At 34.3% G+C, this 24,398-nt stretch overlaps 1 protein-coding gene and 1 pseudogene across 4 annotated transcripts in view; one reads left to right on the top strand and one right to left on the bottom strand.

Moving 5' to 3' along the window:
* The window catches only part of GRIK2 (glutamate ionotropic receptor kainate type subunit 2), a 648,000-nt gene that overhangs the window by 216,244 nt on the left and 407,358 nt on the right, over nucleotides 1–24,398 (bottom strand). The gene's annotated exons all lie outside the window — the stretch shown is intronic.
* LOC132667429 (small ribosomal subunit protein eS1 pseudogene) lies at nucleotides 1,272–2,115 on the top strand (annotated as a pseudogene).

Below are 24,398 nucleotides of genomic sequence, written 5' to 3'. Positions count from 1 at the left end.
GGGATGGGACACAGAATCCGAAGCAGGCTCCAGGCTCTGAGCTGTCAGCACAGAGCCCAATGCGGGGCTCAAACTCATGAACCGTGAGATCATGACCTGAGCTGAAGTTGGACACTCAACCGACTGAGTTACCCAGGCGCCCCTCCTCTCTACTCTTAGAGGCATGCTAGTCTTCTAAGTTAGATAAAACATTTCCATGGATGACAATTTAAATGCCCCTTTTACCTTGGAATGAATATATAATATAATATATATATGTATATAATATATATATATATATTATATACATATACACATATATACACACATACACATATATACACATTTATCTTCTGAACTAGAGTTAAGCAACTTATATGGCATGATAATTACTTAAATTTGCATCAAAAAGACCAAACATCATCGGGTACATAGCAGAAAACAAGTAAAATGACTTCCATACTGAACAGAATGTAAATGGATTGCTCTGGTCAACTGTCAAAGCCAAAGGAAACTGAACTTGAAAGAAAAAATTATAAGACAGGGAAATTCTCCTATGAGTTTCAGGTATGGTGGTAACAAATCCTCAGTTTCCTAACCCATGGGCAGAAGGTTAGAGATTTGACAAGAACATACCATATTCCTCTGCAGAAAATGGGACTGCCTGAGAATTTGGGACTGGTAGAATGTGAATCAAAAGAAGCATGTGGGTACAATACATTAAATCTATTGAATTAATATTTTGATTTCATTCAGTTTTTGATTTATAAATAAATGGTTTTTTTTTAATTTAAAACTCTCAAAATATTGATGATTTGTTAAGATCTATACACTAAATAATAGAACTATCTAATATTTTCCAGCACCTATACTTTGTACCAGACACTGTTCTGGGTGCTTCCCTTGGATAAACTTATTTATTTCTCATTATAGCCATAAGTCCATAATATTATTATTTCTATTTTACAAATGAAGAAACTGATGGCAAGAGTGCTTTTGCCAAGATCAATACCCAGCATACAAACTAGAGAGTCAGATTATTGGAATATTTGCCTCCACAGTATACTTTCTATATTAAATGACTTCTAATGATAATTTCCAAACTCCATTTGAATGCATAATTTGCACATAGCTCATTAGATAACTTAATATATATTGTATGACTTTATTATTTTTTCCATCACTGAGATTAGCCGCTAGGTTAATGTAATGCATGCAAAATGGTAATACATTTACTAATTGAACAATGCAATCAAAACAACATTGCAGAAAATTAGTAAATATACCCCTTTTCGCTCCCTGAGCAGCACCATGGCAGTAGGCAAGAACAAGCTCCTTACGAATGGCGGCAAAAAGGGAGCCAAGAAGAAAGTGGTTGATCCATTTTCAAAGAAAGATTGGTATGATGTAAAAGCACCAGCAATGTCTGATATAAGAAATACTGGAAAAACACTAGTCACGAGAACTCAAGGAACCAAAATCGCATCTGATGGCCTTAAGGGTCATGTGTTTGAAGTAAGCCTTGCTAATCTGCAGAATAATGAAATTGCATTTAGGAAATTCAAGCTAATTACTGAAGATGTTCAGGGCAAAAACTGCCTAATTTCCATGGCATGGATCTTACCCGGGGACAAAATGTGCTCCATGGTCAAAAAACAGCAGACCATGATTAAAGCTCACGTTGATGTCAAGGCTACCGATGGGTATTTGCTTCCTCTCTTTTGTGTCAGCTTTACTAAAAAATGCAACAATCAGATTCGGAAGACCTCTTATGCTCAGCACCAACAGATCCACCAAATTCGGAAAGAGATGATGAAAATTATGACCCAAGAGGTGCAGACAAATGGCTTGAAAGAAGTTGCCAATAAATTGATTCCAGACAGCATCGGAAAAGACATAGAGAAGGCTTGTCAGTCTATTTATCCACTTCATGATGTCTTCATTAGAAAAGTAAAAATGCTGAAGAAGCCCGTTTGAACTGAGAAAGCTCATGGGGCTTCATGGTGAAGGTAGTAGTTCTGGAAAAGCTACTGGGGATGAGACCGGTGCTAAAGTTGAACGAGCTGATGGATATGAGCCACCAGTCCAAGAATCTTTTACAATTCAGACATTTAATGGTGACAAATAAAAAATCTTATTTGTGTAAAAAAAAAGTAGTAAATATGTAATCCAAAAAATTCATTCATCACGAATGACCTCCTTTCCAAGTAAGAACACATTTTTTAATTATTCTAAGTTTCTTTATTTTTGTTGAGAGAAAGAGAGTGCAGCTGGGGCAGAGAGAGAGATAGAAGGAAAAAGAATCCCAAGCAGACTCCGCACTGTCAGCACACAGTCTGATGGAGGGCTCCAGCTCATGAACGGTAAGATCATTACCTGAGCTGAAACCAAGAGTCGGACGCTTCCGTGACTGAGCCACCCAGGGGCCCCAGAAAGAATACATTTTTAACATAAAAGTTCTTCAAGAATTTGTGAAAATAGCAATTTTAAGCCTAACAGATTAAGGTAGTAATATGCGTGTCTAAAAACTGCATTTGCATTATTAAGGCATCATTGTCTCTTTAAAATCTTTGTTCCAAAATATTTATGGTATGTCTTTCACACAAACTCACTTGCACATTAGAAAAAAATTAAGTTACTGCTTAATGAAATATATTTGAGGCACATGACGGATATATGTGCACAAAATACAAAAGCAGAGAAAAAAAATTTAAAGATTGTTATGCTACTTAATTCTCATTAATTCAGCTTTTCCTAGTAACTATCCTACCTATTAACTTGATTTCCACCACCTATAAGCTAATAAGAAAACTTCTGTCAGGGGCAAATAAATTTGTTGATCCCTGTGAGATTAAAGTCTATTTAGATATATATTTTAAACAGGTTTTCATATCACTGGAAAAAAATGTGGTCTGAGTGCATCTTTTTAATATTTATGGGTCTCCACAATGTCAAATACCATTCTTCCTATATTTAATTCTGATAAGTAAGACACCATTTTCCAGTTGTGATTCCTATCTCCAGCTACATTGTGTCACAAGATAGTTTACATCCAGTTATGACTCTCCTTTAGACTCTCTTTCTCTGTTTCATACAGCACAAGGATAAATAATAACCTCATGTAGGAAAAGAAAAATGGTACCAGAAGCAATTACTGTACCACATACTGAGTTCAATGAATAATATGATAAAACTCTCCTGGGCAACTTTACTGATTTCTCATATAGTCTTAAATCTCCACATCAGCATTTGCTAGAGGTAAAAGCACTTCATTTCACTGGCATCTGTAATAAAGATTTGTCAGCATTTCCACTATCAAACCCAGTTTTAAGGAACCCAATAACTCATGCATTTTTATCTGCATTAGACTGGGAGTTGGCAAAGAATATAACCAAAATGAAGCTCTAAAAAAGTAAAATATGTTTTAAGGTTGAGGGGACCAAAATGTTTTATTTAAATATAATAAAACTTTAAAATTCTTAAGTTGTAACTCACATATCCTTCAGACCTTATCCAGACCTAAATTATTTTTTCATATGCTAACCCCTGAACTATCATTACCATACTCATGATATTCAAAAGATAGGTACATAAAAATGCAATTTAATTTTATAGATGTATAAACTATCCCTTTCCATTTCCATGATAAGGCTAAACTAATTTATTTATTTATTCAAATACATATTGACTATTGTGTACCATTTTAGGCATCAGATATACAACAGTGAAAAACAAAACAATACAGAAAAGTTTCTGCCCTTCTGGAACTCCCAGTCTAGTAGTGAATTTGAGATTCTTGTCTATTTTATAATATTCTGTATCATTCACAAGGCTACTTTGCTTCATTAATTACCAGAGAGGAAATATCAACATACAGTATACCTTTGAAATACATGATTATGTTTTATTTTAGAGCAGGACCTATGACACTGTGGCCCTTAAATAATTTATTTGGGAAAACAGAAATGGATACTCAGCCTCAATCTTGTTCTGAATTTACCCTCATAACAAAACAACTTTTCAATGGCAACCAGCTGAAACTCCAGTTGCTATGGGTAACAATATTCTCAATTAAAAACAGTATAAGCATTTAAGAGATATTTTTAATGTGTCTCAATTTTTCCTTAATGAATATAGGGTTCTCTCCCTCCCTCCCTCTCTCTCTCTGTTACACACACACACACACACCTTTTTTATTTTTCTATTTTTTAATTTATTTTATTTTGAGAGAGAGAGAGAGAGATTGAAGCCTAAGCAGGCTCCACTCTGCCAGCACAGAGCCCAACATGGGGCTCAAACTCACAAACCATAAGATCATGACCTGAGTTGAAATCAAGAGTCAGACACTTAACTAACTAAGCCACCCGGGTGCCCCAACCAATACCCTTTTTAAAAAATAGCATTCTTATGGGTCAAATGAAAAGGGCAAAATGGTTACAATAATAACATCAGGTTAAAATAAAATTATAGAGATTAAACTTAAAACTGAGCAGTTTATGTGTTCCTGAGAATCATTTATCTCCCTCAATTTTCTTAGTCTTATATACATACTCTGTGTATCCTATCACTGCCCTCAGACTAAAAGCATTAAGTAATAATACTACAATAGAGCAACTTGGTTTTTAAAGAGTGTGGAGATCAAGATGGAGGCTGTGAAGCTGATTGGAAGTGGAAGGCTAATGAATGGGCATCATGAAGGGTAGGGGCAATGATTCTGCTGCCATTGGCTCCTGGGGAAGGTGAGTCAGCTCTGTAAAACTATACAACTTACACATTAACATAAGGGATTAAAAAGCAGGCCTCAACATCTTGCCCTGGAATGCTCAAAAGAATGCAAAGTGGAAAATTATTCATTTAAGAGGAGGATTAAGGATGAAAGGACATTATCATGGACAGTAATACTAAGAAGATGGGTATTTCCCCCAACAAACAAGTTATCAACTCACTGTAACTATCTGAATATGGTCTATACTACTGCCCTCATAGGAGATACTTCTGGGTAGATTAGGAATACATAATGTACAATGTGACCTGGAAACAACAACAACTTATGATATAATAATGCTTTCTAATACTAATGTATATTTCCAATTAGCATGTTTTGATTTTAAGTAGCCACCATCATGTCTGTATGGAATAGTGACCTATAAGTAAAAACAGCAACTATAAAGATGGTCAATGAATTACCATTCTCTTCTACAGTACAATTCTAAGTTTAACAAAATACATGCAGCTACCTATATCTACATTTGATAACTTCATGATAAAATATAAATGTAAAATATTTTTGTTTTTCACCTAATATTTTATCTACCAACCCATCCATCTATGCATTCATTAAACATTGTTATGTTAATTCTATATAAAGATTTCTAGTATAGAGGTCAGCAAATTTTCACTGAAAAATCAGGTAGTGAATATTTTTGTCTTTGTGGATAGTAAAGTTGCAAGCACCCAACTGCCATTGTAGAGCAAAAGCAGCCATAGGAGCAATGAATAAGCTGGCAAAACTGTCAGTTTTTAGGGATGCATATTTTAGGAACTCTGGAATCTAATAAAAAACTTACAACAACCGGGGGATGCTTTGTAAAGATAAAAACTGCAGAATTTTGGTAGGAGAGCTCTGTGGCATATCAATGTACCCTGTTAACTATTGTCCTCCACTACCAGTTCTGTGGCAGCATTGAAGACGGCAGCCTGCATTCCTGGTGCAAGTTGTGGGTACCAGAGAGAATGGTATGGGCCCATGTTCAAAGAAGGGAATTCTGTGTTTTGACCTGAAGGATTGGCTCAAGGGTTTGCTTTGTTTCACCTACACAGGAGCTTCCTGAGGGCTGAAGCTGCTTAATAAGTGGTGTTGTCATGAACATGTAGTGGCAAATATATTAGCCATTTCCTCCTGTGAAAGATAACAGCAGAGACAAGAAGCAGATCAAAATGCCTGAACAGAAGAAAGAAATACTTCCCTGAGGAAATAAATACTTAGAATTAGTGCTATACAATGCTCCTTCATAATCAAGGAATTCTAGAAGCCCATGCACATGCCTATGGCAGGATGTATGCTCAGGAAAGACCTGGGAAGACCTTAAGCATTTACCTTTGGCTGGACTTCAGGCTCTGTGTAAGCAGGAAAGGAAGAAAAGGGTATAATTGTAAACTGTTTACCTAAATGAACAGTGAAAACTAAAAACATTTATGAAAGAAGATGAAGAACACACAAATAAATGGAAAGATAGTCTGTCTCCATGGACTGGAAGAATTAATATTGTTAAAATGTTTATATTCCCCAAAGCAATCCACAGATCCAATACAGTCTCTATCAAAATTCCCACAAGATTTTTCACAGAACTAGAACAAATACTTCTAAAATTTGTATGGAACCACAAATTACCCCAAATAGTTGCATAATCTTGAAAAAGAAGAACAAGGACAGAGGTATCATATCCTCTGATTTAAAACTCTACTACAAAGTTAGAGTAACAAAACAGTATGGTATTGGCATAAAACCAAACACACAGATCAATGGAACAGAATCGAGTTTAGAAATAAGCTCATGCATATTTGGGAAATTAACTTATGACAAAGGAGTAAAGAATATACAATGGAGAAGACAGGGCCCAACACTGTGAAAGAAACTTTGCTAGGATTAGTAGACTGCTGCTGTCCTTTTGAAATTCTTAATACCTTTCTAACAAGAGATCCTCCTTTCATTTTACACTGGGGGTGGAAATTATGTAGCCAGTCCTATACGCAATCAGGAATGAACTATTGACTTAAACAAAGAGTAGAGTAAATGAAAATATTTTGGAGAGAAAAAAATGATTCATATGGATGTTGAAAGAATGATAGTCATTCTCTGAATCACTGTATGATCTAAGTGACTAGAAAGTGTGAAGCAAACAAACAAAGAAAAAGATAGGGGGAGATAATATCATGAGGACTTAAGTTAGGAAAATCTTTATTCCTGCAAAATTCTGAGAAAAATATCTAGATGTAATCATTGTGGATCATCAGTGTTTGAATTCATATCCTGCTTAGAATGACATTTTCTTTCCTGAGATTATTTTTAAGCATCTAGCTAAAAGTCAATTTTGATGTAGGAAATGAGGTTAGAAATTTTTCCCCAATATTCTCCCTTTAGGTATTTTCTTAGTATTTAGCTACTGGATAAATCTGAACACATGTTTGGGAGAGTGATGAAGCAAACCAAAAGGAGGAGGACATGATTTATTACATGATTGCAAAGTGGAGTTTTCAATCATTAGGATTCTGTTTCTTATAATTCAGTGCAACAATTTGAGTTTGAAGGCTCTTTGTCTTAGAAAGGATCCAATATTAGCTGCCCTCTAGCTCTATTTACATTTCTCCAAAAAGAGTGGAAATAAGATGATTAAAAAATGGATTAGAATACTAACTGATTTTGTACCCTCACTCTTCCCCAGGGTTGAACAGATAATGGCAACCTCCTCGAGACCACTGAATATGCATGTGAAACAGTCATACAAGAAAATCGTTGTGCAATGAGAATTATCCATCAATGGTCAGTAGTAGTTAGCAGCATATGTTTTATGTAATGGATGGTGAGCTTAACATTCAGCTGCTGCCCTTCGTAACGAATAAAATCAACAAATGTTTATTGAGTATCTATCATTTAAAAGAAAATACCTACTTTAGAACAGTTGCTTCTCTTATGCACCTTTTTAATTTAGTTGAAAATAGAGAATTTGCACAGAAAAATGCAAATTAATAATATATGCTTTCATGTAAGTGCCTAAGGAATAAATTGTATAGATAAAAGGACCATTAGGTGCCAGCAAAAGGAAAGTAAAGATGTCCCAAAATGGTTAGATAAATCATCCCAGAGAAAAGGCCACCAGAAAAATGGATTGTAGAGTAAGTACAAATTAGATAAATGGGGAGAAATAAGAGTTGCTCCGGCAAGAGAAATGAAGTGAGTAAAGTCATAGAGAAGAATCTTACTGGTGCGTGGCCTGAAGAAAAACAATGATAGTTTTCATAAGAGGAAGATGTTTGAAAGCCTTGGGGGAAAATAATAAATGTGAGCACTATTCATTACTCTAATTTTAGATTGCTTTGTATCCATTTAATATTATCATTTACTGGTAATTTTGTGCCAGGAACTATGTTATATATTTTTTTCAAATTGTTATCTTTAATACAAACTTCAAGTTGCATGTTATTATTACCCTTATTATAAAGTTATGGTAACCTGTCCATGGTAAAATCATCTACTTAGTGGCAGACTCAAGAATCCTAGATTTTCTGACTTCCATTTGTCCTTGAAACCTACAAAAAAACCCCTTTCTCAATTAGGTATATAATTCAGATACCAAGTATTAACCAATTGTAGAATGGTCTGTTCCTATACTGTTCATTGGTGGGTTCATCCAATCATACAGTCCTTGGATTTGCATATATAAGTAAATTTCATCATATTTATCAACAAGAACTTCAAAATTATTATGGTCTAACCTAATGATGTCCATAGTGCATTCTTCTGGGAAATCATCCCCAAAGTTTTGTTTTCAAGAAAACATTCTGCAATTAAAAATATGTAAAAATTCTACATGTTTTCATTCTTTTGAGATATCCACAATACATATGAACTTACTAGATATTCAGTGATAAAGAAACCTTATGAATTTACATTAACTCAGTATTTTCCAAAAACTACTTGCGGCGACTGGGTGGCTCAGTCGGTTGGGCATCCGACTTCAGCTCAGGTCATGATCTCATAGTCTGTGAGTTCGACCCCCGCTTCGGGCTCTGTGCTGACAGCTCAGAGCCTGGAGCCTGCTTCAGATTCTGTGTCTCCCTCTCCATTTGCCCCTCCCCTGCTCATGCTCTGTCTCTCTCTGTGTCAAAAATAAATAAAAACATTAAAAAAAAATTTAAAAACTACTTAATCACAGAATAGTTGTAGGGTGTGCCTGTGTCACATACCTATCAGCACTGTAGAGCATACTCTGAAATTCTGATGTAACCAAATAATAAACATGGAATGTTATTGCTACAGGGCATCGAAAGTGCTTGCTGTATTATGAAAGTGGTATTTTGTCTATGATGTCAGAGAGTTTCATATTTACCAAAAATTGCAAATTTAAAAGTGCAAAAGACAATATAAATTTAGACACTTTTAAAGAACACAAAGCTGTGACGTATAATAAGCACATATTTTATGGTCTGTGGCTCTAGTTACATTTGAATGAAGTATAAAATATTATACATACAATAAAAAATGTTTTCCAAACAGCTATGTGCCAAAGGCATTTCTTTTCTATTAGTTCTCAGATGAAGTGGCAAAAAATATTTTGCTTGTCCTATATTGGTTTATTCAACAAGATGGTGAAAACAAACTCATGAGTTGGTTTTTTTTAACCAATTACCACATAAAACCAAAGCTAAGAGAACTCAGAACATAAAATTTATAGGACCCAAGTTAATAATACTCATTCTTCTTTAGGCATCTAATTAATGACATAAATTAATGGCATAAATACCTTATAAGAAGTGTACCTAATGAAATACATTGACTGATAAATGGATAAGGGCCTGGGGACTCACACATTATTCAGGATTTCTAGGGGAAATCATGTTAGTGATGACAGTAAAGCAAAATATGTAGACATTTTCTACCAGGAGAAAAAGTCTGTACCTTTCTTTTTGAGTTATTGTGGTGAGGTTAGGAAATAGTCTGTCATTAAGAGTACCAGTTAAATTTCAAATAAAGAGAAGCAATTAGGAATCAAAGTCAAGTAATCAAGTTGGGATTGAAAAAATGAAGATCAGAACCTGAGAATCAGATATTGATCAGATAGTAAAATTAGGTTGGGGGTACCTGGCATAATTCAGGACTTACCAGTCTTGAAAGTCTCATGATAGTCATCTTACAACTACCCCTCCTCAAAACGGATAAATGATTCTTGAACCTGACTCAAAAGACAGTGTATTTTTTTTTCTTTATCTTCCTGTGTAGACCTGAATTTATAGTTGTTTGTTAAACCAGAAAGAATGTAGCAAGTTTTAGAAGAGAATCCATAGAAAATACCAGGAAAGGAAAGAAATATGCAATGGTGTAGATCACTGAAAATACGCATGTGCTCTCTAAGTTGACAATATCACCTATATTCATGATGCCAACTTCCATCTAGTTTGATAACTCCAAATCTCATCTCCAGCCCAGATCATTCTTCAGCTATGGGACTACATATCTAACTGTCAACCAGATAAATATACCACATGAAATTTAAATATATTTAAAATTAAATTCATCTTTTATTACTCCAATTCTGCTTTTTTACACCAATAATGTTTCCAGCAATGTTTATCAGAAAAATAAAAGTCTTCCTAACCTCTGACCTCTTCTTAAACTCCAGTTTGTAAACTGTTACTATAGATCTTCCATTCTCTACTCTGTATATATTGTGATTGATAGCCAACCCTTCAGATATTGCCACAGTTTGGACTTTATCAGCTCTCACTCTTGTAATATTCTCCTGGTTGTTCTCACCAAATCTTATCTCATGAACTACAATTCTATCTCCAATTCTAAGATTTTTAAAAGTCCTGTCTTGATAATATTTGTTTATGTACTTAAAATCTTTCAAAATTGCACCATCATAAGTAGATTAAAATAAGACCTACAAAACTTCTACTCTTTTATTCTGTTGCCCGCCTGCTCACCCTCATCCATCACTTCCCTTCCACATTCTCTGTGCTCTAACTGTAGTGGATTACTTATAGTTATTATAGCTCAAGGATTTGTAAAAAGCAAACACTGGCACCGCCTCTCCTAGCTCTTTACCAAAGTAGTTCTGAGGCTATGGGCAAAATGGAAAAGCTCACAACAGTGAACAGTAAGAATAATAGAATCTTGCCAAAAGTTGAGGGCATGGAATCAGAAGTATACAGAAAATATGTGTGAAGGATAACTGACATTGTTGGTATGTTGTAAAAACACTGGAGCAAAGGCATAATCATCATCAAAAATGGCTTCCTTCTACTTAAGAAAGAAAGCTTGTTATATTTGGCTCTAAAGAAATAAGTTGTCAAGCAGAGTAAAAAACAAGGGCTGGATGTTGTAATGAATTCTAGTTAAAAAAGAAGAATGACTTCTTGCAATGGAAAACCGTAGATCCAAAATTCAGTCTGCTTTCTTGTTAGACATAGGTGACACCACTCTTTGGTCATTGTATTAGTGTGTTGACTGGCAGGGGAGGGTGGTCAAGTTGGTCTACCCATTCAGCTGGAACTCATGACCTTTTTAAGTTTAATTATTGACAACATACAGAGTTATAATGCAATTGATGAAGAAACTCCACCTATCATTTTGAAAGAATTGACATTAAATATAAGGAACAGGAAACCAAGCAGTCTTTGTCTCCTGGAGGCAGCTGGAAAAAATGTTTTAGTCTGTTCTCCATGAAAAGCCCTTGCTCAGAGATTCATATCCTGTACCAACTAGAAGAAAAATAGATAAATTCCCCAATACATTTCTAGAAAACTATTCATCCTCTCATACCCAGACCCTTGCAGAAAACTAAAGGAGAATTTGAGTCTAAGTGACTCTGGATTCAGAGAAATTAGGAACCATGTTAAAATCTAGAGGAATAAATTTAAGTTTACATCAGTCAGGGGTGCCTGGGTGGCTCAGTCAGTTAAGTGTCTCTTCGGCTCAGGTCATGATCTCACATTTCATGAGTTCCAGTCCCACATCAGGCTCTGTGCCAACAGCTCAGAGACTGGAGCTTGCTTTGGATTCTGTGCTTCCCTCTCTCTCTGCCCATCCCCTGCTTGTATTCTGTCTCTCTTTCTCAAAAATAAACATGGAAAAACAAACAAATACATTTAATCAATTAATTAAGTAATTAATTTAAAAAAAGTTTACATCAGTAAAAAGTAAGTTCTCCCTTCTTAATTGAGAATGCTAGCTGCCAGGCTGTAGGATTCCTTTCAGAACTTATGCAACAAAGAGAATAGATACATAGATTTAAGTATTTGTTAGACCTTCCAGATGGAAGGCCAGATCCATCTATGGTGCCTTACTTTAAAGTGTGAATGGACATTTGAGTGAAGCCTCTAACATCAAGATAGAAACAAAACGGAAAAATAAAAACACAGATAAAGAAACAATATAAGGGGTAGACAAAAACTTCAAAATAGCAAATATAATAAATCAATGCTACTAAGAAAAAACAACATGTATGAAAGCTTTTAAAAATTAAAAGTGAAAGTAAACATAAATAAAGTGCACTAAAGAAATGAGTTACCAAGCCATAAAAGATATGGAAGAGTCTTAAGTGAATTTTGTAAGTGAAAGAAGCCAATCTGAAAAGGCTATATACTGCATGATTCCAAATACATGACATTCTGGAAAAGACAAAACTATGGGGACAATAAAAAGATCAATGGTTGCCAGGCATTGGGTAGGGGGGTTAAGAGACAAAGCACAGAGGATTTTCAGGGCATTGAAAATACTTTATATGATACCCCTGATGGTAGATATATGTCATTATACATTTGTCCAAACCCACAGAATATGCAACACCAAGAGTGAATCGAAATATAAACTATTTGGGTGATTATGATGTGTCAGTGTAGTTTCATCAGTTGTAACCAATGCACCACTCTGGTGGGGGATGTTGATAATGGGGGAGGCTAAGCATGTGACAAGGTTGAGGATATATAGGATATCTCTGTACCTTCCTCTCAATTTTGCGATGAACCTAAACTGCCCTAAAAATTATCTTAAAAATATAAACAGTTGAAGGGTGCCTGGGTGACTCAGTCAGTTAAGCGTCCGACTCTTGGTTTCAACTCAGGTCATGATCTCGTGGTTTCATGAGTTCAAGCCTTGCATCGGGCTCTGCATTGGCAGCATGGAGTCTGCTTGGTATTCTCTCTCTCTCCCTCTCTGTGCCTCCCCACTTGCACCGTCTCTGTCTCAAAATAAATAAATAAACTTAAAAAATTTTTAAAAATATAAACAATTGATGGACTAGAAGACAAAGTTGAGGAACTCTTTCCGAAAATAGAATTTAATAAACAACAAGGTGAAATTACATGAGAAAATTAGAGAATTATTAAAATCATCTGAGGTGATTTCAAACTATACTAATGTCAGGAGCTCATCAATTAAATTAGAATGTCTGGGTATGGAACCTGGGCATTAACATTTAAACAAAAAACCAAAAAACTGTCTAGTATGTACATGGTGCTGAAATATCTAATAACCAGTTAACGGACATGCAGAGGGAGAGAGACAATGAGAAAAAGGCACAGAGGATATTATTAAATAAATAATATTTTGAAATATCTTAGAACCAAAGAACATGTATTTCCAGATTGAATGATCCCAGCAAAATTCTGGACAAGTGCTGTTGAATAGAAACATAATGCAAGCTACAAATAGGAGCCACATGTGTAATTTAAAATTTTCTAGTAGCCACATTAAAAAAAAAAGTTGGGGTGCTTGGGTGGCTCGGTTGGTTAAGCATGCGACTCTTGATCTTAGCTCAGGTCATGATCTCACAATTTGTAAGTTCAAGCCCCACATCAGGCTGTGTGCTGATGGCACAGAGCCTGCCTGGGATTCTGTCTCTCCTTTTCTCTGCTCCTCCCCTGCTTGTGCTTGCTCTCTCTCAAATTAAATAAACAAACTTAAAAAAAAAGAGTTAAAGTAAAAGATAAAGTTAATTTTAATAATATATTTTATTTATCCTAATATATCCAAAATATTATATTTCAACATACAACCAATATAAAATTGAGATACTTTTATTCCTTTTTAATATCAAATCTTTGAAAGCAAGTGTTTATTCTGTTCTAACAGCATATCTATATTCAATCTAGCTAAATTTCAAATGTTCAATAGCCATGTGTGGCTATTAGCTACTATAACTGAAAAGCACAGATCTATACTCTAGAGAATGTTCAATAAAGCCACTTTTAAAAAGTTCCACACCCCCATCATATCATTAGCAAAATTTCCAACTTCAGAAATAACAAGATGATCCTAAAATTGTCTGTAGGAAAGAAAAATACAGTCCACATATGAAGGATCAGGAATCAGAACAACCATGAACATCTGAAGAACTGTAACAAGAGAAGACAAATGGAGCCACACCATCCAAAGAATTCAACATATAATTCTGTACATAGGAGGTAATGTTTTTCAATATACAAGGTCTAAAATGTTTGCCTCTCATGTGACCTTCCTCAGGATGCCATTATCGCGTACACTCTAACAAATTAAAAACTAATAATAATTTTAAAAAGTCCTAGGATCCAGGAAATGGGTCTCCAGTAAAGGAGAAAGGCAAACAAAATTCTCAGGATTACAGTAAAGGGAAGTCTCAGAATGATAGCTGGGTAAGAGCCCAAGGCAGAAGAAGGCCAGTTTGAACAGAGCACATGGCTTCAAGGTATGCCTCCAAAGACGTAAAAGAAATCTGTATGTAATCCGGTGCCTATGAAGAGAAGCTTTCTGCAGCTTGGTAAGAACACTTAAAGATGAAATTAGTGGTATTTTCATAGAAAGCTGCAAATTGATTTAAAAAAATTTTACCTAGGCCCACCCTGGCCAAAATAAATATATAAAAATCAATCACAAAGGTAAAGGAAGAAATAGTTTTGTAAGCATTTAATTTTGGAAAATAAAACTGGGTAACCAGAAAAGGAGGATTATACCATTGAAAAAAATAATAAGTGTTTTCAAGGAAAAACTCTTGAAAAATAAGAATTTTATATTTTAGCCATTTTTCCATGTAATTTATGAAAAGACTGAAAGTTACCATACATACACTCTTCATTTAAAAAAAAAAAAAAAGGAAAAAATATTTTCTGACACCAATCAAAGAATAGCCCAAAGAATGGCAAAGTTGACATTTATAAAAACCATAAATACTACATTCAGTAAATCTAAGTTAAGTCTAAATTTCTCTCAATACAGTTAAAGAAGTGTGTAAAATTTAAAAAGAGTTTTCCTGGGCATCTGGATGGCTCAATACATTAAGCACCCAACTCTTGATTTTAGCTCAGGTCATGATCTTATGCTGGTGAGATAGAGTCCTGTGTTGGGCCCTGTGTTGGGCTCTGAACTGGGCATACAGTCTGCTTAAGATTCTCTCTCTCCCTCTCCCTCTGCCCCTCTCTTGCTCTCTCTCTCTCTCCTTCTCAAAAATAAATAAATAATAAATAAATAAATAAATAAATAAATAAATAAATAAATAAATCTAAAAAGAATTTTCAGAAAGCATATTATTAAAGCATTATATAATGACTAGTACCTGAATTTCTAAGCCCTGTGTAGTTTGAGAGATGAAGATTCTCTTTGACTCCATGGTGTTCTGTTAACCATAAAGCTATGCTATTTTCATTTAACAAGAAGAAGGAGGAATAGAAGGTGAAGAAGGAGAAGGAGAAGGAGAAGAACAAGAAGAACAAGAAGAAGAAGAATGAGGAGGAGGAGCAGGAGGAAGAAAAGGAGGAGAAGGAGAAGGAAGAGAAGGAGAAGGAGGAGGAAGAAGAATCATCTTCAAAGCTCTTTTCAGAGAAAAATTCAGCCTGTATGAATTTTTCATTAAATAATTAAAAACAAAGTAAATGGAACATTAATATAATAAAAAGCTAGAAAACTGACAACTAAACAACACAAAAAAGCAGAAGGAGGAAGATAAGGAAATAGAAAAAAATAAATGAAGCAATGAATAGGATATAAACATCTTTTAGTAAAAGCAACAATGATAAAATTTCTTTTAATCAAATCTAAGAAAAAAAAATTAAAACACAGAATTGTACATGAGAAAGGAACCCAGTAGGTAGATTATAAAACTTACATGATGACATTATGGGAAAATCTATGTTAATAAATTTGAATACCTTCAAATTATGGTATGCTATGGTATTAATGTATGACATAATAGTGACTCAAAAAAAGTAATAAAATGAATAGGTCAATAACCATAAAAGAAATTATAGTATTTCAGAAATCTTTCCAGAACATATCTAAATAGTGTGGAACTTTTATTTTTAACCTGATATGAAACAAATGATTTCATGATACACAGGCTACTTAAGAGCACAGCAAATGCTGAGAAATGAGTTCCCTTCTTCTTAAATGAAGTTAGCATAATACTGACAAAAAAAAAAAAGCCAAGAAAATAGTTATATGTTGTAACGATGGAGTAGTCACTACTGAATATACCTAAAAATAATAGAACAAACAATACATAGCTATCCATTGAAATACGTTTTAGTTATAACCAGTAATAGCTTATTTCCAGAATATGACCATGATTACCATTCAGAAATTTATTAATATATTCATCAGAATAATAAGTGTACCTAGAAAAATTAATGATAAATTGTATAGATGTCCAATGTATTCAAAAATATTTAATGGCTTTTATTGAAAAATAATTAATTTGAGGGGCGCCTGGGTGGCTCAGTCGGTTGAGCGTCCGACTTCGGCTCAGGTCATGATCTCACAGTCCATGAGTTCGAGCCCCGCATCAGGCTCTGTGCTGCGAGCTCAGAGCCTGGAGCCTGTTTCAGATTCTGTGTCTCCATCTCTCTCTGAACCTCCCCCGTTCATGCTCTCTCTCTCTGTCTCAAAAATCAATAAAGGTTAAAAAAATTAAAAAAAAAAAAGAAAAATAATTAATTTGAAAACTAGGTATAAAAAGTCCTCTTGAGAATAAATCTATTCTCATATAATAACAAGAAAAGAAAAGACCATTAAAATAAGGAAAACAGTCTCAGGGAATGAAGTTCTCACTGAATACAAATAAAAATAAAACAAAAGGAATTAAAAATTAGTGAAGAAAAAGATGAAATTATAGCTATCTATACAATGTACGATTAAATATCTAAATGACTAAAGACAATGAATTATAGATCTCTTAAACATAGAAATATTTCCACAAACTCATAAGTAAGGTCCACAACATGCTATTTTAGAAAATAATCAGCAATATGTAACCATAAATTTTATTTGATGGATATTCTACTGCAATTATGGCCTGTGTCTCCTTTTACCTTGAGCTTATAATATCACTATGGCTTTGTTGTTTTTATGTTGATTTTCTTTTCCTGAATCTTCCGGAGAATTTTATTGGAAAGTTAAGAGGAAGTATATCTTTTATAATGTTGATGAAGACAGCTTCATTATAGACATCTCGTGAGTATTCTGATTACAAATTTGCAGACAGTTCTAACAATTTACGCTATAAAAGCAACACCAGAATTTAGAAAAGGAACTCAGTACTGACAGAGTAAATTAAAGATGAACAATAGAGGGTAAGCTTAAACAGAAAACCAGGCTTTTAACAAAGGGAAATGTTAGGCTTTATTCCTTCAGCTTCTGTTCTTCTTTAGATCTGACTTGGGAACCCTGTAGGTAGCCCTTCTACAGCAACTGTCCAGCCCTAATGTCCGGCAGGACAGCTGGTATAGGGGTGCCAAGCCTCTAGCAGGTGAGAAGCCAAACCATGGTCAAATACCTCCTAGCAGAATAAAAAAGTGATATTCTTATGCTCTAACTTAAAACAGTTTGCATTTTTTTTCTCTGAAAATAGTTGGTTATTATATTTACCCTAAATTGTTTCCTATATATATATATATATATATACACATATATATATGTGTGTGTGTATGTGTATGTATATATATACAGATATATACAGATATGTGTATATATACACATATATATGTGTATATATATATATACTTATATACAGATATATCTGTATATACAGATGTATATATATACATATATCTGTATATACAGATGTATATATATACACATATATACATATATATACACACACATATATATATATACAGATATATATATATATATATACACGTATATACAGATATATATATATATACACACATATGTGTATATATATATATACGTATATATATACACATACATATATATATGTTGTTGTTGTTATTTAAGAAGATTTCATGGAAATTTTTATTATGATGGTGAGAAATCTTAGAGAGCCTCATTTTTAATTAGCTAATTTTTGTTAATGAGGATGAAAGAAACTGAATCTCATAATTAGAAGTTGATTAAAAAATAAAAGAATTCCCTATCAATATTATGAAATAAAATATATTTAAGTGCTTATTTAGTTGACCATATTTTATAAAGTATTTAAAAAGAAATTCAGAAGTGGAGACTGTTATATATATGATTCATTTATAAGGCATTCATTTACATTCATTTAAAATGGTATTTTTAAACCTGATGACATTTAACAAGAATCTAGTATCATTAACATTTGTAAAGATCAATGACTATTTGGTTTGATAACTTCCTATACTTATCCAAAGCCTGCAGGCAATTTCAAGCCTTTAATCTCACTTCTTTACCACCACTGTCCAAACTACATTTTATTCAATCTAAAATAGTATTGTTATTTTTTTGTTAGCTAATTAAGGAAATTTCATCAATGTCTATAGTAAACTTCAATCTTAAAAATGGAAATGGATAATATATTTAAGGGAATTAGTTTCCCATAAACTCAACTACTAGTATTTAATTATATTTTAGTGATTTATATGACTCTAAATGTTGGAAAAATATGTAGAAACTTAACTGGACAAACTAAAAATATTTTCCAATTCACAGTCACAAGAAATGACCAAAAAATATAAGCAGGAGATAAGCATAAATAACAGCACAGTTGATTGTTATTACTCCACTGACAGGACAGTGTTCTTGATTTCTTTCTTTAGCCTCTGCCATTCCAACTGTTGTGCTTTTACCATCATAGAGCTAAGAAAGGTCTTGCCATTGTCTGAGTCCTGGTCTTTCAAATTCCTTCTATTCACCATAATGCTGCCATCCCTAATTAGCATTCTTGTCAGAAGCCTGTGGTGCACTACAGGTTATCATAATTGGAAGTGAGAATACCAGGAGAAAAAGTGAACAAAACCTAGCAGCTACAATCAGAACAACTTACATTTTTAAGAAAAGACAATACTAAGGATGACTGGTTTGTTAGGACCAAAAACTACCAATGAGAGAATCTCCACATGTGCTTATGTATTGTTCTCTTGACTGGAAAACACGCCACATTTCAATATCTCAAGATGTTATTAAAGGGACTTTTTGGGTGCCTGGGTGACTCAGTCAGTTAAGTGTCCGATTTGGGCTCAGGTCATGATCTTACAGTTTGTGAGTTTGAGCCCAATATGGGCTCTGTGCTGACAGCTCAGAGCCTAGAGCCTGCTTCAGATTCTGTGTCTCCCTCTCTCTTTACCCCTCCCCCACTCACAGTCTATTTCTCTCTCTCTCGAAAATACATAAACATTAAAAACAAAAATTTTAAAAGGCACTTTCACATAAACTTCCTGGATAGAAAATGAATAACTATTATAATATGAACTTACATTTTAAAACACCAACACAATAGTGTAGCAGGCCTGTAGAGCAAAAATTTACCTTAATAACTTTTTAATAAACCATGTTTATTATTTACCTTTTACCTGTTTTTTTGTTTTTCAGAATTTAAGTGTAATCTGAAACAATCTACAAAGTTTCCTTTCCTTTCTCTGATTTTGTTTTGCAAGGCTACTAAGCAAAGACATTCTTCTTCTATTTTTTTTTAATGTTTATTTTGAGAGAGACAGAGAGTAAGCATGAGTGAGGAAGGGGAGAGAGAGCAGGAGAAAGAGAATCCCAAGCAGGCTCACAGGGTCAGCACAGAGCCCAACAAAGGGCTCAATCAAACAAACCATGAGATCATGACCTGAGCCAAAATCAAGAGGCAGATGCTCGACCAGCTGAGACACCCAGGCCCCTCAAGACATTCTTTTTAATAACTCATTCTCACAATACACACACAAATTCTTTAGTGCACAACTGTAGGCACAATCACTATGTTCTTATTTGCAGCAAACTGTGTTTACCTATTTTCAAAAGAGTAACTACCAAAAATTTACGCAATGCCCAAAATATCCAAGTCTTTATTGGCCATAACTGTCATTCCAAGAAAAGTTTTTTTACCTGTATATCTACAGAAATAGCTATAGAAATAATAAGAAGGTAATATGTTGAAGTTAACTTAAGAAAAACAGTTAGAGTTTTGCTAGTTGTGCTGTTAAAAATATTTCAGGAAGGATACTAATTTAGGGTAATATTGATTTCAGAGGATTTGGCTTAGTGATTATCATTTATATTTAAGTAAATACTGATCTGCTATTTAATTCCTTCCATCGACTGAATTATCAGTTTAGATGGGAAATTTTGGTTTTTACCATTTTTGTATCTATTTTGGCCATTAAGTATTTCATTAGCTTAATTCCTTAGTGAAAAAGAAAGAGAAAAAAAAATAAACCTCAAGCTCAAATCAATCAAATGTGCCATTTCACTGCTTTTCCAGTAAAAGGTTTGATGGGAAAGGAGACTGCACCTATTAGCTAATCTCCAAACTGCATCTCATTTCTGAATCTAATTTATTATCCCCCTACATGAATAATCAAGATTTGACTATACACAAGTTATTGCCAACATCTCCATTCATAGATGACTAAAGAGAGCTCATTATCTCCCTTCCCAACATCCTTATCATGCTCTGTGGCAAGGCTAATGCCACATCTCTTAGACTTTTAACCTGAAGTCCTCATCCATATTCCTCCACTTCTTTTGCCCCACATGTAATCCACCCCCAATAAATCTCATACTTGATTTTTCAATGTTGCCATCTTTTCCCTTTCCCATTTGATACAATGCCTCTCAACTCAGACTCTATAAATGTCCCATTCCATACTACCCACAAACAAACCGTTCTCACTTGTTCAGAATGTTCCTTGACTCACTTTTTTGCTAAACTCTTAAAATAATTCATCTTATTTTCTCTTTTTGTTATCTGAATTGTGAATATGGGGTTTAAAGAGACTGAGGTATCTAAGAAACAAACCTCTGCTCTGAATGAATAGAAAAGTACTGGAAACATGAACAGAGTTTGGAAGAGGTGTGGTAAGGCCTGAATTGAAGGAGGAGGTTTGGTGCATGTTAAGTTTGATACTGAACATCTGCTCAGATCAAGGATGCAGCTGAAATTTAGATTGTATAAGTTTACATGGTTCTATTGTGATAATATCTTTGACAATGAGAAAGCTAGAGCAAAAATACTGCATTTCCATGTCGTTTGCTGTGGTTTAGCTGAATCAGAGATTCAGATTTCTCTATTCATTCTTCCATACCAAACTTAATACATTGTTCATGATAAAATAAGCTTCAGAAAAACCACAATACTGAAAATAATGTTGGCGATGGAAAACAATATCACAACAAAATAAAAATACTTAATCTTTATTATGTTGGCATTTTTAAAGCAGATTTAATAAAGAAGGATGAAGAAAGCACATGTGTGTGAGAGAAATTACGTGGTTAAAAAATGGAGGTTCTGGTCACTTCCAAAACCCTTAAAAATTAAGATCCTAGGGTTTTAAAAATTATGCGTAATTTCACATTAAAACAGCTTTCTTTCTGTATGGTGCCACCACCAATAGTTTTATGTTTATCTAGTTAATCTGGAGGCTTAAGAGAATATTAATAGTTATTTGAAGTAAAATACGTTGAGCTATTAAAGCATGAGCAAGAAAGAGAAATGTAGTGCCAGCAGACACCCTGAAAGAGAAGAAACAACATGGTGAGAAAAGGTTTGGTTGCTTTTCAACAAGCAGGTAGCAGGAGTAGGGTCAGAGGAGTCTGAGTTTTAATGAGGCACTCTCATCTCAGACGTTAACATTCAAGTAGTACTTGTGTGTGTATATTTACTATATCTTTCTCAAATTATTTTGATCTTATTACCTCCACAATACATGTTTCAAACTGCTTAGAAATGGTGTAGGGGTTGCTAAGAATGAAAACCTTTTTCTTTGTGAAGCTGCAGTATCTGGGTTTCCAAGCCCGGATGCTAGCAGCTTATAAAGAAGAACCACGTGCTTGACAGTCCATCTGTGACAATGGGAAGAGAAGAATCAGAGGGAAAATGTATTGCAGTGGTAGACTTGAAGCCCTAGAAATCTGCTTTTGTTGATGTTATGGCAGAAGCCGCAGCACCATTTAGGGGATGATTCGGTCACTTCATCTTTTGTACTGTGAAACCTTCCCATTGTCCTTGGAAGCTTGCTCCCAGATAAGCCTCCTGTATCTGTGGGCTGTAACAATAAAGCTTTACAAGCCTAAGCAAGTAAACTGGATACTGAACTATATAACCTTCCAGGAGGTTATATAGGGAAAAAAAATAAAAAAATAAGACTAAGTTGCAGATGCAAACACACTTTTTGAATTCATTGAGCAACCAAGAAGAAAGAACTTTCTTAAGAGAAGTTGTTTTTCTAAAGTAACCAAATTCATAGTCATTTGCATGTTGAAGTGCTACTAGCTATGAAGGGAAAAAACATGTACAGTGGCATTTAAGTGTTAGTAATCTTTTGATGGACAAAAATCAATTATTATACAGGAGTAGCACAGTGGGAAACACTCAACGTTTTTACACAGGCCTGAAAAAATCTACTGAAAACCAAGAACTCAGTGGTAAATAAATGAAGTTAAATAAATATTCAGTCACCTGATGCTGCTCCTAGCTAGTGGATCCATAGCAGTGAGGACAAAAGGATCAGATTATAAATTGAAGATATAGGACACGCTATTCTCTAAGAGCACTCTATGTCTTGTTCTAAATGAGTATTTTTGTTATTCATTTTGGTAATTAAGAATTTATGTTTTAACAGTTGCTATGAAATAAACTCCTCATAAATGAAAACATGATTCTAAGGTTAAATTTTTAGTTCCATTAATAACAAAAAACAGAAGAAGCAAGGGAATTTTAATAGCAACTGAACTTGAAATTCAAAGGCCAGAGAGGTAATATAAGGTATATTAAGAAGAGGGTATGAGTAGACCGAAGCTTTAGGTCCAGTCTTGCAGGTGGAGTTACATAAATTTCCAAATTATAGGATAAGTCTTTATTCAAAATTAAACAAAAAATAATAAACACACTTAAAAATGTTTAAGGCTTTCTAAAATGAATCATTCCATGATATAATTATATGCTGCACCCATACAATGTATTGGGCATAGGTTATACTGTTCAAGGGGAGTAAAAGATATTTATAAACAAGATGCTCCATCTCAATTCTAAAGAGAAAAAAAATAAGATAAACCCCAACACTATTTTGATTGCCCAGAAAAATCTCAAATTATGGTTTAAAGAGGCTGAAAGAAAACTGAGTGCTACATTAAAAGAGGAGAGAAATGGGAGGGCCAAGATACCCAACCAAGTGTAATCTAATCTTGGCCTCCATGGTGGGGAATGTCTAGCCATTTGGGGCACACCCATAATAGCAAAACAGTGTTCTAGCATATATACGATTTCTGGATAAGAAGTACTGCTTTAGGGGAAAAACTCTCTCAATCAAGATGTTGTTTTGGCCATAAACTATAGTTGCTAGACTTTTCCATAGTTGGCCAATGGAGTTTTCATTACATAGTATTGGTTGCTCAAGTTGCCTAAACAGATTGGTTAAAACCCCACTACTCTACTTTTTAGCTGTGTGTCCATGAGTAGGCTATTTAGGCAATCCAGACATTAGCTTTCTTAATTGTAAAAGTAGTAGCAATAATGCTATCAAAAAAGGTTATTATAACTATTAACTGAGTAAATACATGGGTAGTGCTTTGAACAGAGGCTAGCACATAGCAGGTATCCAATAAATGTCTGTTGGCTTTTTGTTTTTCATTTTTTGTTTTTTTGGTAATGGACTGTGTCATATTTTGTAAAGCTGAGAAGCAGACGAAGGCACCAAGGCACCAGCACCAGCCATTATGGTTTTCTTTCCATTTTGCCAATTTTTCAAGATCTTTCCTGCTTTAGGGCCCTCGCATATGCTATTCCCTTTGCCAATAATACTCCTTTTTCTCTACCTTGCTAATTCCTTCTCAGACTTCAGATCTCTGCTGTCTATTTCTCTGCAGAGAGGCCTGTCTGACTTGTCCTGTCACTCCTGGCTCCAAGGATAACTCAGAAGTATCCTGTAAAAGGCATTACTCTGCTTATCTTTTTCTTATATCTTAATCAGAAGGTAATGTGTGTGTGTGTGTGTGTGTGGGTGTGTGTGTGTGTGTATGTGTGTAAACTTCCCTATGAATCTTCACCATTTTCTAAGTTCCCTGAGGGCAAATATCATATGTGTTTTGCCCAGCAAACAAAGCTTTCGCACAATCATCATTCAGTACATATTCATTAAATAAAGGAAGAAATAAAAATAAATGCAAGAGAAATGGAGCGATTATGATTAGCACACTGAAAATGTCAAATCCTAGAATACCTCACTGTTTTTTCTTAAGGCACATATCTTAATAAGAATATTGA

Source organism: Panthera onca, chromosome B2 (genome assembly GCF_046562875.1).
Source record: "Panthera onca isolate mPanOnc1 chromosome B2, mPanOnc1 haplotype 2, whole genome shotgun sequence".
Lineage (NCBI taxonomy): Eukaryota > Metazoa > Chordata > Mammalia > Carnivora > Felidae > Panthera > Panthera onca.
This window is presented reverse-complemented; position numbering and strand designations above follow the sequence as displayed.